The sequence below is a fragment of the Macadamia integrifolia genome, chromosome 7 (genome assembly GCF_013358625.1).
Source record: "Macadamia integrifolia cultivar HAES 741 chromosome 7, SCU_Mint_v3, whole genome shotgun sequence".
Taxonomy (NCBI): Eukaryota; Viridiplantae; Streptophyta; class Magnoliopsida; order Proteales; family Proteaceae; genus Macadamia; species Macadamia integrifolia.
In genome coordinates this window covers 35,022,345-35,036,853 of record NC_056563.1, presented here as the reverse complement: position 1 = coordinate 35,036,853, position 14,509 = coordinate 35,022,345, and the positions used below count along the sequence as shown (strand labels likewise).

The 14,509-nt window shown below is 34.4% G+C and overlaps 2 long non-coding RNA genes across 2 annotated transcripts; both read right to left on the bottom strand.

Annotated features, from left to right (window-relative positions):
* Positions 1-921: 921 nt before the first annotated feature.
* LOC122083850 lies at positions 922-4,987 on the bottom strand. Its single transcript, XR_006141741.1, has 2 exons — positions 2,873-4,987; positions 922-1,257 (listed from the first exon to the last, which is right to left on the bottom strand). It is a non-coding gene; the product is annotated as an uncharacterized LOC122083850 (long non-coding RNA).
* Positions 4,988-5,963: 976 nt separating this feature from the next.
* Positions 5,964-8,452, bottom strand: LOC122083054. Its single transcript, XR_006141556.1, has 2 exons — positions 8,083-8,452; positions 5,964-7,435 (listed from the first exon to the last, which is right to left on the bottom strand). It is a non-coding gene; the product is annotated as an uncharacterized LOC122083054 (long non-coding RNA).
* Positions 8,453-14,509: the final 6,057 nt, after the last annotated feature.

The following is a 14,509-nucleotide window of genomic DNA, read 5'->3' as shown; positions in this document are numbered from 1 at the left end:
AAGATTGTTTCTAACTCAACCGTCTATCTGCGATGGCGATGAAGACGAAGAAGAGGGAGATGGGGTGGCGAGAGATGCTGAGATGGGAAGGGGAGAGGGACAAAGAGGGAAGCGGGGGCTTGGAGCCGGTGATGGGGGAGAATCGGAGATATAGAGCGGACCCGCAGAGAGTGGGGGAAAGAGAGAGAGACGTGTAACAGCCGGTAATAGTTTAAAGAATAGATAAAATTAATGAAGGGTTAAGATTTCTGGAAATTAGATCAACGGTTCATATTGATTAGAATGCTGTTAATTTCTGAAGCGGAGAGAGACGTCTAACATAACTTTTGTTTATGTTATGCTTGATAGAGGCGGTAATGGAACACAGATCAGCTACTTTATTTCCACGTTTAGCATCAATAGCAACACAAATTTCTTTCAATGCACATTGTATATACCAGAGCGCAGTCTCCTTGGCATTCAAAACTTTTCTTTTTCTGAGAAAGAAAATAGGCATTAAGAGAAAAGAACAGAGTCCAAATCTACAGATATATTAGATCCTTGTCAGTTCTAATCTTGTTTGCAAGCCTGTGGTCTACATCCACCCAGGTTCTTTCCTTCCTCTTAAAGTTGTCTAAAGTGACAATTGGACGATTTAAGAAAATAGGAGAAAGAGTGTTATGCATTAGCTATGCAGTTGAAACATGTTTCTGTCTTATTTCAGGGGTGAGTAAGGTTTGGCTTGGGCTAATTAGAGTAGAGAGGCTACAACCCAGCATTACATTCTATTGAAAGACCAAATAACCTGCCTCCACGAGGGAACATGTTATGAGGGAATTAGCAAATTTCAAACATCTTGTGATCAGAAAGAAGCATGAAGCCTAGCCACAGATCAATGCATATGATATAAAAACGAGAGGGAATTCACCACATAAACTAGAATAAAAGAAAACTAAGTTGAGGGCATACTTGCATCCAACAGGAGGAAATGAATACATTGCACTCAATTTTGTCCAAGAAGGCTTTTCATACCCAAAAAAAGGTTCTCAAAATGTATTATCACAATCTTTTCGCTTAATATCATACAACAGCTGCAGTGGTTGCCAGTGGCGTTGTTGGTGATTTGAGGGTGCTCTCTACATTGTCATGGACTCATTGTAGTAGTAGCTCACCATCATATCCTACAATTTTACGTTTCTTGGCTGCCCTCAGTGTTCCTACCAATGCTTCAAAAATGTTTGCACACCTATCATCATTGAATAGTGTTCCAAAAGTAACCTTCAAAACATAAAACAAGATCAGGATCTATGGATATGTTGGTTGTATTAAGTTGGATGACTAAGAGATCATGTATGAAATGAGTCCCAACAGCTGCAATAAAATTGAACTGAAAATGATAACACAAGACAACTTCTCGGTAAAAAAAAGAACAAAAGTATAAAGAAGTAAACTTTAGTTATCTTTTGCAGCTGATTGTCGAACCGGGCATGGAAAAATGCATGTTTCTGAATCTGGTTAACCCCCTTAGCAGACACATCCTCAATGCACAAAGTTTCTTGGCAGCTAGACTCCAGGATTCATATGGTTACTCTCTTGGTGTCTACAACTTCAACTAAAGGCTTCAAAGAACATTGGTTACACTCCCAACCCAGACATAAGTAAGTAAAATATGGGAGACTTGGGAGACAAAGCAGCATAGAAGCAGAGTGTTGGAATCATCCAAAAGTAGGGCAAAAGAAGCTCCATGACCCATTTAAATCAAAGACTGCTCAGATGCACTCCGAATCTGTTGCTGCTAACCATTCCATCATGTTATTGTATGAAACACTTCCATCAACTTGACAGTTATTCTTGCTGAAGAATATTTCAAGCCAATGCTGAGTAAAAATAAATGTAAATCATCCCACAATATTGAGGTCTCAATTCTGTTTTATTTAGGCCAGCAGTAAACAGCCCACACAACCAATCATTGCAGCCCCTCAAAACCATCTTATTCCATCAAGCACTACCAGCAACTTCAAGCATTTATTAAAACTTAATCAGCCTTCACCACCAACCATGAAATCTAATTATTCTCAACCATACATCCCAGGAACAACCATTTTCTTCATTCCTTTCTAATTTCACTGGATGCTGACTCCTCTGGTTTCTGAGTACCAAGAACTGCGCTTCACCTTCTACAATCAACCCTAGTCACATGTGTTCCAAATCTAGCCATTCTAGCGGGTTTAATATGAATGGTCCATTAAAGGAACTGGGTTTAACAGAAAGACATAGTCCATTACAATTGAATAATCAAAGATTATAAACGAATTAATTATGGTTCAAACAGAGTTTTGAATAGAGTAAAGCTTCCCCCATCACTGGGAAGACACAGATGCTACAGTCCGAAGGAAGCAATAGGATCCGTCAAACCAGGCATATACGGCTCTGTCCCACAAAAACCAAAATTTGTTCTCGAGATCTTAACTGAAACCTAAATCCCTCAACAATTTTCTATAGAACCACACCCTCCAATTCCTTCCTCTTCCAACCCCAAAACCCAGAGAGAGGAGAAGAAGTAAAAGAATTGAGTTCATTTCTACTAGACATTCTCACACAACCAACAATCTCACATAACCACAAAGCGGATGAGCTTTTGGACACATCTAGAACTCTGGAACAGTTTTGATAAATTCAACTAGACATTCAGATTCAACACAAATCTTTTCCGAAGCCATACCCTAGATCGAATTTGAAGTTTAATCGTTAATTTTCAGCACAAAAACGGAAATTTTAAGTTTAATTGGAACGATGATAACTATGAAATAAAGTGAAAAGATGTATATATAAAAGAATGTTGAAGATCATTGAGATTCAAAAGAGAAATAAAGATGATGGGATTGAAGATTACCTTGTAAGATCCATCTGTCTGGATCTGCCCCAGTCGCTTAATTTCTTCCTGAAGTCGCTCCACCTCTTCTTCCACGTTTATTCTTTTTTCTTCTGGTTTCAGCGGATTCAGAATCTCAGATAGAAGAATTAGAAGAAATTATACCTGCCTTGTTTCTCACTTTTATAATGTTGTCGAAATTACTGAATTGCCCTACACAAAAAATTGAAATGACTGAATTGCCTATCGAAAAACGGAAAATCCAAATATTCACCTTCAGTCCTACACTGCCAGCGTGGAGCCATTGTGGCGGCAGGATCTCCATTAACGTCTTACCTATCACACGAAAAGTTTCTTTAATTGTATGGTTGGAGGAGAAAACAAGTGTCTCTCGCAAATATAGCCTTCTGATTTTTTTTTTTTTTTTTTTATTTACAAAACAAAATGCCCTTTGATTTGATTTCACCTGTCTCGGCCTGTGCTTTATAAATTGCATTAAGAAAAAACCCAATAAAAAATTATCTTTCCAAAGCATAAATGATTTGGCGTTAACGTTCTCGTCATCTTTGATAAAATCAAGTCCACTACGAATATATTCATAAACCGCTCCATCATAGGTTAGTATTTGATAAAACCCTTTTTTTTTTTTTTTTTTTTTAAGTTATAGAAATTAGTTGATAACCTCAATGATATATGATAGGGGTGTCAATTGATGGGGCGGGTAGGTCTCAGTCGAGCTCAGGCTTATCCACTTTAGGCTCACCATAGTTTCATTTATAAATGATTAAGCTATCAATAATCGGGTTATAAAGGCTTTAAATGGGTAATATCAATTTTGTCCTTAAATAGATTCTAAATAGACTTTAAACGTATGGTGATTAATAATAATAATAATAATTTTTTTTTAAATGTGAATATAAATAGGAAATTTACATCCACCTCTCCTCGTATTTGTCTTTATTACATCCACGCCCTCGCATTTTGTCTATTACATTTAAATCCATCCAAACTAGCACCGCGAGAGGTGTTATTTTTTAAATTGAAAATACGATTTTACCCTTCTCTTTCCTCTCCTCTATTTGCCCATAACTCAGCCCTCTTTCTCCTCCTTTCCATTTGCCTATAACTAAAGTTGAGCCCTCTTTCCCAAGCCGTCATCAAGAATATGTCTGCAAAGATGAGGTCCCTTTAACCAAGCCTAGTAGTAGATCAGGTATGATTTCTCAGTCAAAACCTCCTTCACTTCGTGGCGATGACAAATTCACTGGAAATCTATGAACTTCCAAGTACAAAGGAATGTTCAATATTTAAATCGAAGTGAAAATCTTCATATGGGTTTTTGCTTTCATCCTTAAACATTCCTTTCGTCATTGGGTTTCTGGTGACCATTGTAGGTGAGCTTTCTATCTGTATTGATCTAGTTTTCTGTCGATTGTTTGAATTCAGTTCTTTCTTTTTTGAGTTTATTTTGATTTGTCTTTGGCTTGTTTGGTATTTGACTGGAATGAATTTAGTAGTTAGCCCATTTGGTATTTTTATTGGATCTCTCTCATCCACATAGAGGATCAAATGAAATATGTTAATGGTTTGTTTCTTCTTCTTTGATAGATTAAGAGGGTTTTTTTTTATTGGGTTTCTGTGCAATTTCGAAGCCAATCTGAATCGTTTGCTGATGAGACAGTCTACTTTGCTTTGGAAGGGGAGTGAAACCCTAAGAGAATTATTTATCTCTGGATTTTTCAATGGACATATAACAAAACCTAAATGAATATGTTTGCCATTGTTTATGATGGATTAGAATGTTGCTTGTGTGTGGTTGGACCTTTCTTTTATGTTTATGTTTGAGACCCTTGCCCTGGAAATTTGGTAGTGTCTGTTGAATCGCTTGTGATATTATAGTTGAGGAGTTAATTGAATTTTTTCAATTTCAGGTGTTCATGGTTGACCTTGAAAAATTCATTCCCTTGGCCTTTTGTCAAACGGATTTATTGGAGATGAGGTGGAAATGAGAAACAAAATACCTATGATCAAATTGCTTGGAGGCAGCAACTGTGAAATCGAAATTTTCAGACAACTATGGGGTCAAAGAAATCAATGTGAAGAACCAAATCGAGAAAATTGAAGAAATGAACCTACTTACACCACCAGAATCAAGTCCAAAACTAACTCATCTAGGCAAATGGGAAGGAGGAGAGAGAGGCACTAGTTATGGGCAAATAGAGGAGAGGAAGAAGAAGGGTAAAATCATATTTTCTGTTTCAAAAACTAACACTTCTCTCACAGTGTCAGTTTTGATGAGTTTAAATATAATAAACGAAACGCAAGGAGATGGATGTAATAAGGGCAAACACTAGGAGAGGTGGATGTAAATTTCCCTAAATAAATTGTCAATCAAACTGGGAAAAGGCAACTCATTTGTGAAGTATTAAACTGACTTGAGGGTATTGTCGTAGTTGAGGTCGAGAGCTAAAAAATATATATATATATACTAGTAAAAAAAAACACGTGCAAATGCACGTGTGGCCAAACATTTTTATACACACGGTTTTTTTCAACAATCAATGGTTAAATGCTATTTTGGAGAGAGAGAGAGAGAGAGAGAGAGAGATAACAAATGATTTACATGATTGAGTGCAATGGACAACTTGACACAAAGTCAATATTATTTCGAGTAAAATTTGTCACTTTAATTGAGTTTCTAACCCTTGAAACATAAACAAAATGGAAATTTTCCAACTAATATTAACATTTATTTTATAACTCAAAAACTTGCTAGATATGGTAACAAAAAATAAAAATAAAAAAAGGAAGGGGGGGGGGGGCAGCATATGATAACAGAGTTGGCTGCCATTTCATCAATAACTTTGCAAAATTTTATCATTGCCGGTGATAAATTGAACAAGCATATCAAAGATGTTTTAAGTGGGAAGGGCAAAGCTTCTAAGTCCCAATAGTGGGCGATGTGTTAGTACCTATATCAGAGACGCTTTAAGTGGGAATATAAGAAACATACCAAATGGAAGCCCAAAAGTGCAAACAAAACTACTGAGTTTGGGTTATTTACAATCATGATAATAAGCACAGAAATAAAACTTTCTTACCTTCGGAAATCTAAGAAGAATATTAAATATGGTTTCATGTGTCATCAAAATCCATTTAATAAAATAATAGATTACCAAATTTTCATAGAAGAAAAAGAAGATAACTAAGAAACAAGGTTTTATTTCAAGACTAAGTCATACTTGCACAATCCAATCCCCCCAAGGAGTAGACAACTCCATTTATTACCATTTTGGCCAAAAGAGGGTTTGTTTTCAGAGGTTCCTCATAAGCAATCCAATTGTGTTGGGGTGCATATCTTAATATCTCATAGAGAGTCCATTCCTAAGAACAGCAAGGGAAAGTTCATGAGTTATCTCAAACCATAAAAGAGAGGGGGAGGGAGCAAGGCTTCTTTATAATGAAAAATGGCATGATATATTAGATCCAGTTTCTAAATACAATGATTTATATCTTTCACACAAGAAATTAATGTCATGATTACCCAATTTAATGCCAAAATGAAGAACTCTACATCATTACAAAATTATGAGGACTATGGAAAAAAAATCCTATCCGAGAATCCAAAAAAGAATAAAATCTGAGAACCAAAAAAAAAAAATGTAAAATAAGAATTGCCAATAACTGAAACATGATAAGTGGATGAAAGTAAAATTTTGTATTCCACCATACATACACTACAGTGGTAGAACCAACATATGGCATAGTAGCTTATGGCCACAATGTAATGCACTCATGATCAAAGTTGAAGCTAAAATAATATTTCTACGAAATAATAGTTCTTCATTAAACTAAAAATGAGAACTCGACCAAACAAAAAGTTACCTGCCCATAAGCTATTATCAATAAAACATGGCACTGACCACCGCTTTGGTCGACAATAATCATAGCCATTTCAACAATGGGAGCAAATGATGTTGGTCCAATTATAACGAAGCTGACAATCATGTACCAGATTGATATCTTCTTCAAAGCAAAAATAATGCAATAAGAAAAGTTTAACCTGCCAACGGTAGACGGGGACTATTTCTTTGTTGGAGTCAAAGCTTTCTCTAATCCATCAATGTCTCTCATCAGGATAGTAACTAAAGACATCTTGATCATATATTGATGTTGCCAAAATATAGATGAGAGAACGTTAGTGTGTAATCAAGATAGAGTCAGCTACTAAACAACCCATGAAAGCATATGATCATAAGAAACTGTCATCTCCAAATCTGAAATAGGGTATCAAATCATCCTCATAAAAAAGAAAAAGAAAAACTTAATGCTCTTGAAATGATAGATATTGCTTGCTCATAAGGATTTTGAGTGTCTCCAATGTGATCAAAGCTTTGCCGATTGAATGACTTTGCACCTATTACAAAAGTACCAAACATGCCAGACTAAAAGTAACATATAGAGAGGAGTGGAGAGAAAAGGAATTACCTCATGCAAAAACACTTCAATGCAATCAAATTAACAGAAGGAAGCACTTTGAGCTGCAATCTAGAGCTTCTCTCTACTCTTACGGAGAAGGAAACCCTAGAAGATTAAAGAATTTTATAATCTGAAACTTAAAAAGAAGTAAACAAAGAGAAATACAGAGAAAGAAGGAATATTAACTATCAAATAGAAAGTTGATTGAAAATAGAAACTATATCAAATATTAACCATCAAATAGAAAAATGATTGAAAATAGAAACTATATCGAATATTAATCTATCACCAGTATTGGTACTAATTTAGCTTAAATGGATTCTTTTAAGAATTTTATTAACCATCAAAAGCAACTTGATATTAAACAATCGATATTGCAACAAGCGATATCTATCCCTTCCATGAAAACTAATTGAGCCAAATTTTACAAAGACATGGAAAATCTACTCTCAAGTACTGCTACCGAAAATTCCAATCTCAACGTAGTTCATTATGACAACAAAGTATTTTACTTTATTTATATATAAGAAGTATATGGCACTTGTAAATTGTGAATGCCCAAAACTTCTAGAAGAAATTAAAGCATGAATCATAATTAGAGATTTTTTTTTCCCCTAATGAAAGAACTGTAGCCAAAAGAATTAAATCAGCTGCTGAGTAAAAAAAAAAACAATAACTGTAGCCCATAATGGTTCATTACAACCCTTCACTTCTAATAATTGCAACAAAACTAATGGGTGAAAGAAATAAACCTGTGCAATTTCTTCAATTGTGCTAATCATTCTGGCTCTGCTCTTCAGGTTTGTAACAACAGCATCAACAGTCATTGTGATTCCACGACGCAGATCCATTGCATTCATCCCAGCTGCAACTGATTTGCTGCCCTCAGAAAATATAGCACGGGTAAGGGCTGTGGCACAAGTGGTACCTGCATAAATGAAAGGTTCACCGCATTAGCCACAGATTAAAAAAGAAAAAAAATCTTTTACGGAGTTATTAATAAGTTTTGAAAAGAGAAGAAGAGAAACGGTTGAGAGAGAGGTGGACAGGCTTATTGCAAAAGAAGAATGAAAGTGGGAAAGAGAGAGAGATAGATAAGAGAGGAAGGTGTGGGAGAGGAGGGTGAGGAATTATTAATGATAAGGAAACTAATAAAATTTTGATAGAAAAAATTCTTAAAATAAAGATTTAAAAAAAAATCTTAAAAGATATTTCTAAAAGAGAAAAAGGAGGAACGGTTGAGAGAGGGGAGGAAAGGCGATATACAAAAGAAGGAAAATGGGAAAGAGAGAGATAAGAGAGAAGGGTGGAATTATTATTAATAAGGAAACTAATGAGATTTTGATAGAAAAAACTCTTAAAATATAGATTTAAAAAAAAAAATCCTAAAAGATATTTCAAAAAGAGTAAAATGGAGGAACGGTTGAGAGAGAAGAAGAAAGGCTTACCATAAAAAAAGGAAAGTGGGAAAGAGTGAGATAAGAGAGGAAGGTGAGGAATTATTATTGACAAGGAAACTAATAAGATTTTGGCAGAAAAAAGTCCTAAAATATAGAATTTTAGATTTTTTTTTTTTAAGAAAGTAAATCCTAAAAAATATTTTAAAAAGAGAAAAGGTAGGAACGGTTGAGAGAGAGAGAGAGGAGGAAAGGCGAAGGAAAGTGAGAGAAAGAATAGGCAAAGGATTTGAGTGATTTTTAAAAAATATTTAAATATTAAAAATATAAAAGGGTACCAACAATATGAGAAAAGTAAAAAATATTGACAAAAAAATATAATGAAAAAGATAAGGTATTTAAATAAGCAAGAGGGCTAAAATAGTCAAGTGAAAGATTAGCCACGAAGTATGAATACATACTTTTATATAATAGTATGATATATATATATATATATAGAGAGAGAGAGAGAGAGAGAGAGAGAGAGAGAGAGATTGCTTTGAAATCTAATTGGGGAAAATTTTTGAGTCAATAGAGAAGTCTTGATGGATTCGAACCATCATCTCATGGGAATTACCCCACGTGCTCTTCCATTTGAACTAAAGACTCACCTGCATACATAAATCATGTTGGTTAAAGTCTATAATAAAATAACACAATTCACATACAAAATGGAATGGTACAAAGAAATAGATGAAATAAGTAAACCATAACTTACATGTTCTCTTAGAGAACTTTGTTCTTAAAGAATGAAAAGAACATGGTCCTCCAAACAAAAGCACATGATTAGAAATTGTAAAATTTCTATTAAATGGAAATAAAAATAAAATACAAAATAATATATTGTTCAAATCAGTATCGGATAGACCGATTCATATCTGGAACAGCAGGGGCCAATACTACTGATTCATGCGATCCTGGGTTGGGGAAAAATCAGATTTCTAATGAAAACAGAGGTAAAATTGTCTGATCAAACCTGAAACAAACCAATCTGGATCTGTAGACAAATAAAAGAGAAACAAAACCTTTAATTACCCTTTTTCTAAACATATTGCTGATAGCGATATATTGCAGGAACTAGTGAAAATAGTGAAGAAGAGTGACAAAGCACCTTCTTCTTACAATTTTTGAGCAGTACTAGTTCTTGCAATATATCAGCTTCAACAATATGCTGAAATTAATACATTCTCGCCACAATTTTTTGCTGATTGTCTCTAACACAACACCTGAATCATCAAATCCCGGAGACAATAATCAGAAGTACTATACAGAAAAGAAAGTCTAATAGCTTATAAATCCAATCGAAAAACCCTTTAATTTTCAGCGAGAGAGAGAGAGAGAGAGAGAGGGAGAAGCTGATCTTAAAGGGTTTAAAGCAGGTAGTTGAATTTGCTTTTTCATTCTAGGTTGTTGCATATATAGATAGATAGAGACTTTGTTCGGTAGAAGATGAAGTAATTAGCCAATTTGGAAATTTGGAAATTTTCTAATGTGCTTACCTTTTTGAAACCGTTACATGTAAAGAAATTAACGATGTTAAATCAGTTCGGTTTCGGATGAGTTCATGATGTAACGAACGTACACCGATACCAAAACGGTTATTAATCAGTTCTTAATTTCTAAAATCAAAACAGAATGGAAGAGGGTCAAACTCAATACTACTCTCAATCTCACTCTCTCACTCTCTCACTCTCTCACTCACCGAGTCTCGCACCTTATCTTAAGCTTAATTTCTTCCGGATAAGGAATTATTTAATCGATTTAATGAGTTTGCCCCGGAAGGGGCATGGGGGTCATTTTGCACCCCTTGTGTTTAGACTTGACCCCTACATCCCATCTATAAAACTTTGTTCCTTATTATTAGAATTTATAAGTAAAACCAGATTATCAATGGTTCAATTCAATTTGATTTTAAATGATATTTGATTTATCGGATCGGGGTCAGAATTGACTCCAACTAGAGTTCTAAGTATTGGTATTGAATTGTTTAGATCGGACAGATTGTATATTGATACCTCAGGACCGGGTATTGCTATTGGATCAAGGGTAAAATCATTCAAAAAAAAAAAATTAATAGAAAGTAGGGATAAATCCAACTGAGTCAGGCAATATGGGTATATCGACAAGAACATTACCAATCTAATTCCCACAATTTAAATCCTTGCTCCAAACAACACACTGAAGCAAGGCTCTAAAACTCTGGAACAATCATTGGATCGGTGCCATGTTTCAATATCTTTCTGGATCAACCTGGATTAGACTCTATTAGACTAATCTACCTCTATTTCTATTACAATTTTACCCTTAAACCATACATGATGGATTATGATTGGAAAGATCAAGATCAAGATCAAATATCAGTAAAGAAACTCAAAACAGATATTGATCCGATTCCCAAAATTTAAATCCCCGCTCCAAAGTCCAAACTACACACTCCAAGGCCCAATTGCGGACTAAAGCACACCTAGAAAAAAAAATACCAATTAATTTGAGTTGAGCCACTAATACAATACTGCTTGCTTATGAGTGTACCAGGTCGGACCAACACCAATTTAATATTTAGGTTCCCAATAAGTGATTCTATTGGATTTGGCCTTAATTGCTCTCATCTTCTAAATAATTACGTACGTCTTCCCTTATTCTTGACACCTTTTCTGATTTTGGTAAACCCTTAGTCTTCAGACCAATTCAACTGAATGTGACAATTTGTACTTCCAACACCATATTTAAATTTTAATGTGACAATAGGAGACATATGCAATTAGTTCCGTGGTCTTACACCAAAAAAAATAAAAAATAAAAAATCTAACATGAGTATAATTTTTTTGTATAATAATTTTTTTTATTAATTTAGATAAATTGAAAACAATTAGATCCTGAGTTAAAAATTATAGTCTTCCTATACATAACGTGATAACCAATTTGCTTAAATAACATCATAAATTCATTAGAAGGCGAAAAAGTGCTAAAATCCTGGATCATGCTATGCATGTCCATTGAGTCACTCCAGATTTCTGCCACGTTCTACCCTTCATCCCTGATCTTGTGTACAATGTAGGGTAGGCTTCAGGAGGCTGCATCAATGATATTTTCTTCATCATAAAATCAGCACACAATAATAGAAAGTGACCACTAAAGGAAATACTATAAGCCCATCCAGAGCTATTTTGGCTGCAATAGAAACTTCTGAATGGATTAATATAGGAGATTCAAAAGAAGGTAGCTACTGAGGATTGTTAGATAAGGACACCATGGGTTGTGTCCTTCCCTTCGGTTTGTGTCCTTCCCTTCTCCATGTCAAGTGAACATAACTTTTTCTTTGGGTCATTCTATATGACGGCCCATGGGCCACTAGGATGTCATTCCAAGAGGGCAACCAAGGATGAGGGATGGGAACCAAGGAAAACGACAATAGCAACTAGCACTACAAATGTGAGGAGAGGACTCGAACTTGAGACTTAAGCCTATGCCTGCTACAATGAGACAAACTTAATCAACTGAGTAACATCCCCACACAATTCTATATTGTGTCCTTACAAAATACATCTCAACTCAATTGTTCAACTCACCAACCAAAGTCTTGTGCTAACTTACTTCGGTTTGGCTTCTTGAATCTCTCTCCAATATCTACTCTATTTAGAAAGTAATGTTGGACAACAAAATTGATAATCAAATTAATGCAAGTAGTGGATAGCCTTATAGGCCCTTTTCTCTTAGAAGGAAACTTGTAACTCCTTTGTTCATACACTTACATTCTTAATGTGAGGCCATATTCTGCCTGATGGATCTATATAAGATATCCAACATCGAAAATCATTCCAGTGTCACATTCTAAGGATCCAATCATATATCAAAGAGCCAGGTTCAAGAATATCAAGCTGAAAATCTAATAACTAAACCATTAATATATATATATATATATATTTTTTTTTATCAAATAAATAAATAAAAAAAAAAACAGTAATTTGTAATTTTTTGAGATAAGGCTTTGGATGTTGTTATATAATGTAATTTCACTTTTAGATTATTTGTTTCAGAAGTAGACATTTCCCAACTTACCTTTCTGTCACTGAACACTACCCGTCCCTCCGAGCAACAATTTTCTTCTTTCTTGACGGAGAAAGAAGAAAGAGAGAAAGAGGTGAGAGGATGAGGGAAATTACAAACAACACCATATCTTAAAAGGTTGATAAATGATATGACGTGGGAAAATAAGTCATGTCAATAAATGATATGACTAAGTGACTTCTTATATCTAATTGTACTTTTAAACTGAATTTTTCTCCTATATCATAATCAATACTGGCCCTTCTATTATACTATACTAGCTAATGGATTTCAAGTAAATTTATGTTTAGTTTATAACAATTCCTTGCAAATATTTTTACTAAGAAAAAAATAAAATTGGAATGTCTTCCAAATATTTATACACAATTCTAAATGCATTTAGTCATTTACATGATGAGTTGTAATTGAAAAGACGCCGATGTCCTAGCTTCACTTTCCCATATGTTTAGTAAGGAAATTCAATTGGATCGATATTAATGGAAATTCAATTCAGGTGACCCTAACCAATCCGATTTGTCAAAATATGATTCTAATAATTGATGTTGAAAAGCTAAAAAAATTCTTACCTGCTAGATAGGGATTAAAGATCTCTATCTCATCGGTATTAAATTAGGAATATCGCCCTCAGTCCGATTCAAAATTGAAAGTTATTATCGGACGAAAGGGTCAAATTATAAAAAACCTAATCCTTTATTGAAAAAATAAATAAAAATATAAAACCAGATCCAAGCTTAATATGAATTGATCCAAATCAATAATCACTGAGATCGATGCCAATTTGATTCCCGAGATCTAAATCTTTGCTTTGCTGTGTTCATTTCCCACTCGCTTGATATAATTTTTTTTTTAAAGCTTGAGATCAACTTCATTCTTATGAGTGAGAGTGAAAGAGAGAGAGAGATGGATTGCTTTGAAATGGGGGAAAGATTTTGAATCAATAAAGGAGTCTTGATGGATTTGAACCATCATCTCATGCAAATTACCCCACATGCTCTTCCATTTGAACTAAAGACTCACCTGTATACATAAACCATGCATATTAGTTAAGGTCTATAATAAAATAACAAAATTCACATACAAAATGGAATGATACAAAGAAATTGATGAAATAAGTAAACCATAACTTACGTGTTTTTAGAGAACTTTGTTCTTATAGAATGAAACAAAAGCACATTTAAATCCCTACTCCAAATTACACAGTAAAGCAAGATTCGAAAACTTTGGAACAATTATGGGGTTGGTGCCATGGTTCAATGTCCTTTTGGGTCGACCTGAATCAGATCGTATTGGATGAATCTACCTCGGTTTTTTTTTTTAATTACAATTTTACCTTTAGACCATACATATGAATTAGGATTGAAAAGATCAAGATAAAGATTGGCCAGGACTGATATTGATCCAATTCCCAAGATTTAAATCCTTGCCCCAAAACAAACTAGAGACTCAGGTCCCAATTGGGGATTAAAACGCACCTAGAAGAGAAAAAAAATCCCAATTAATTTGAGTTGAACCAGTAATGTAATGATGCTTGCTCATGAGTACATTAGGTCCGATTAAGCACAGACAGTCCATTGTCTACATAAACTTCATAGATACGGACTAACCCCAATTTAATTTTTGAGTTTCCCAATATGTGATTCTATTGGCTTTACCTTAATATTCTAAATTATTATGT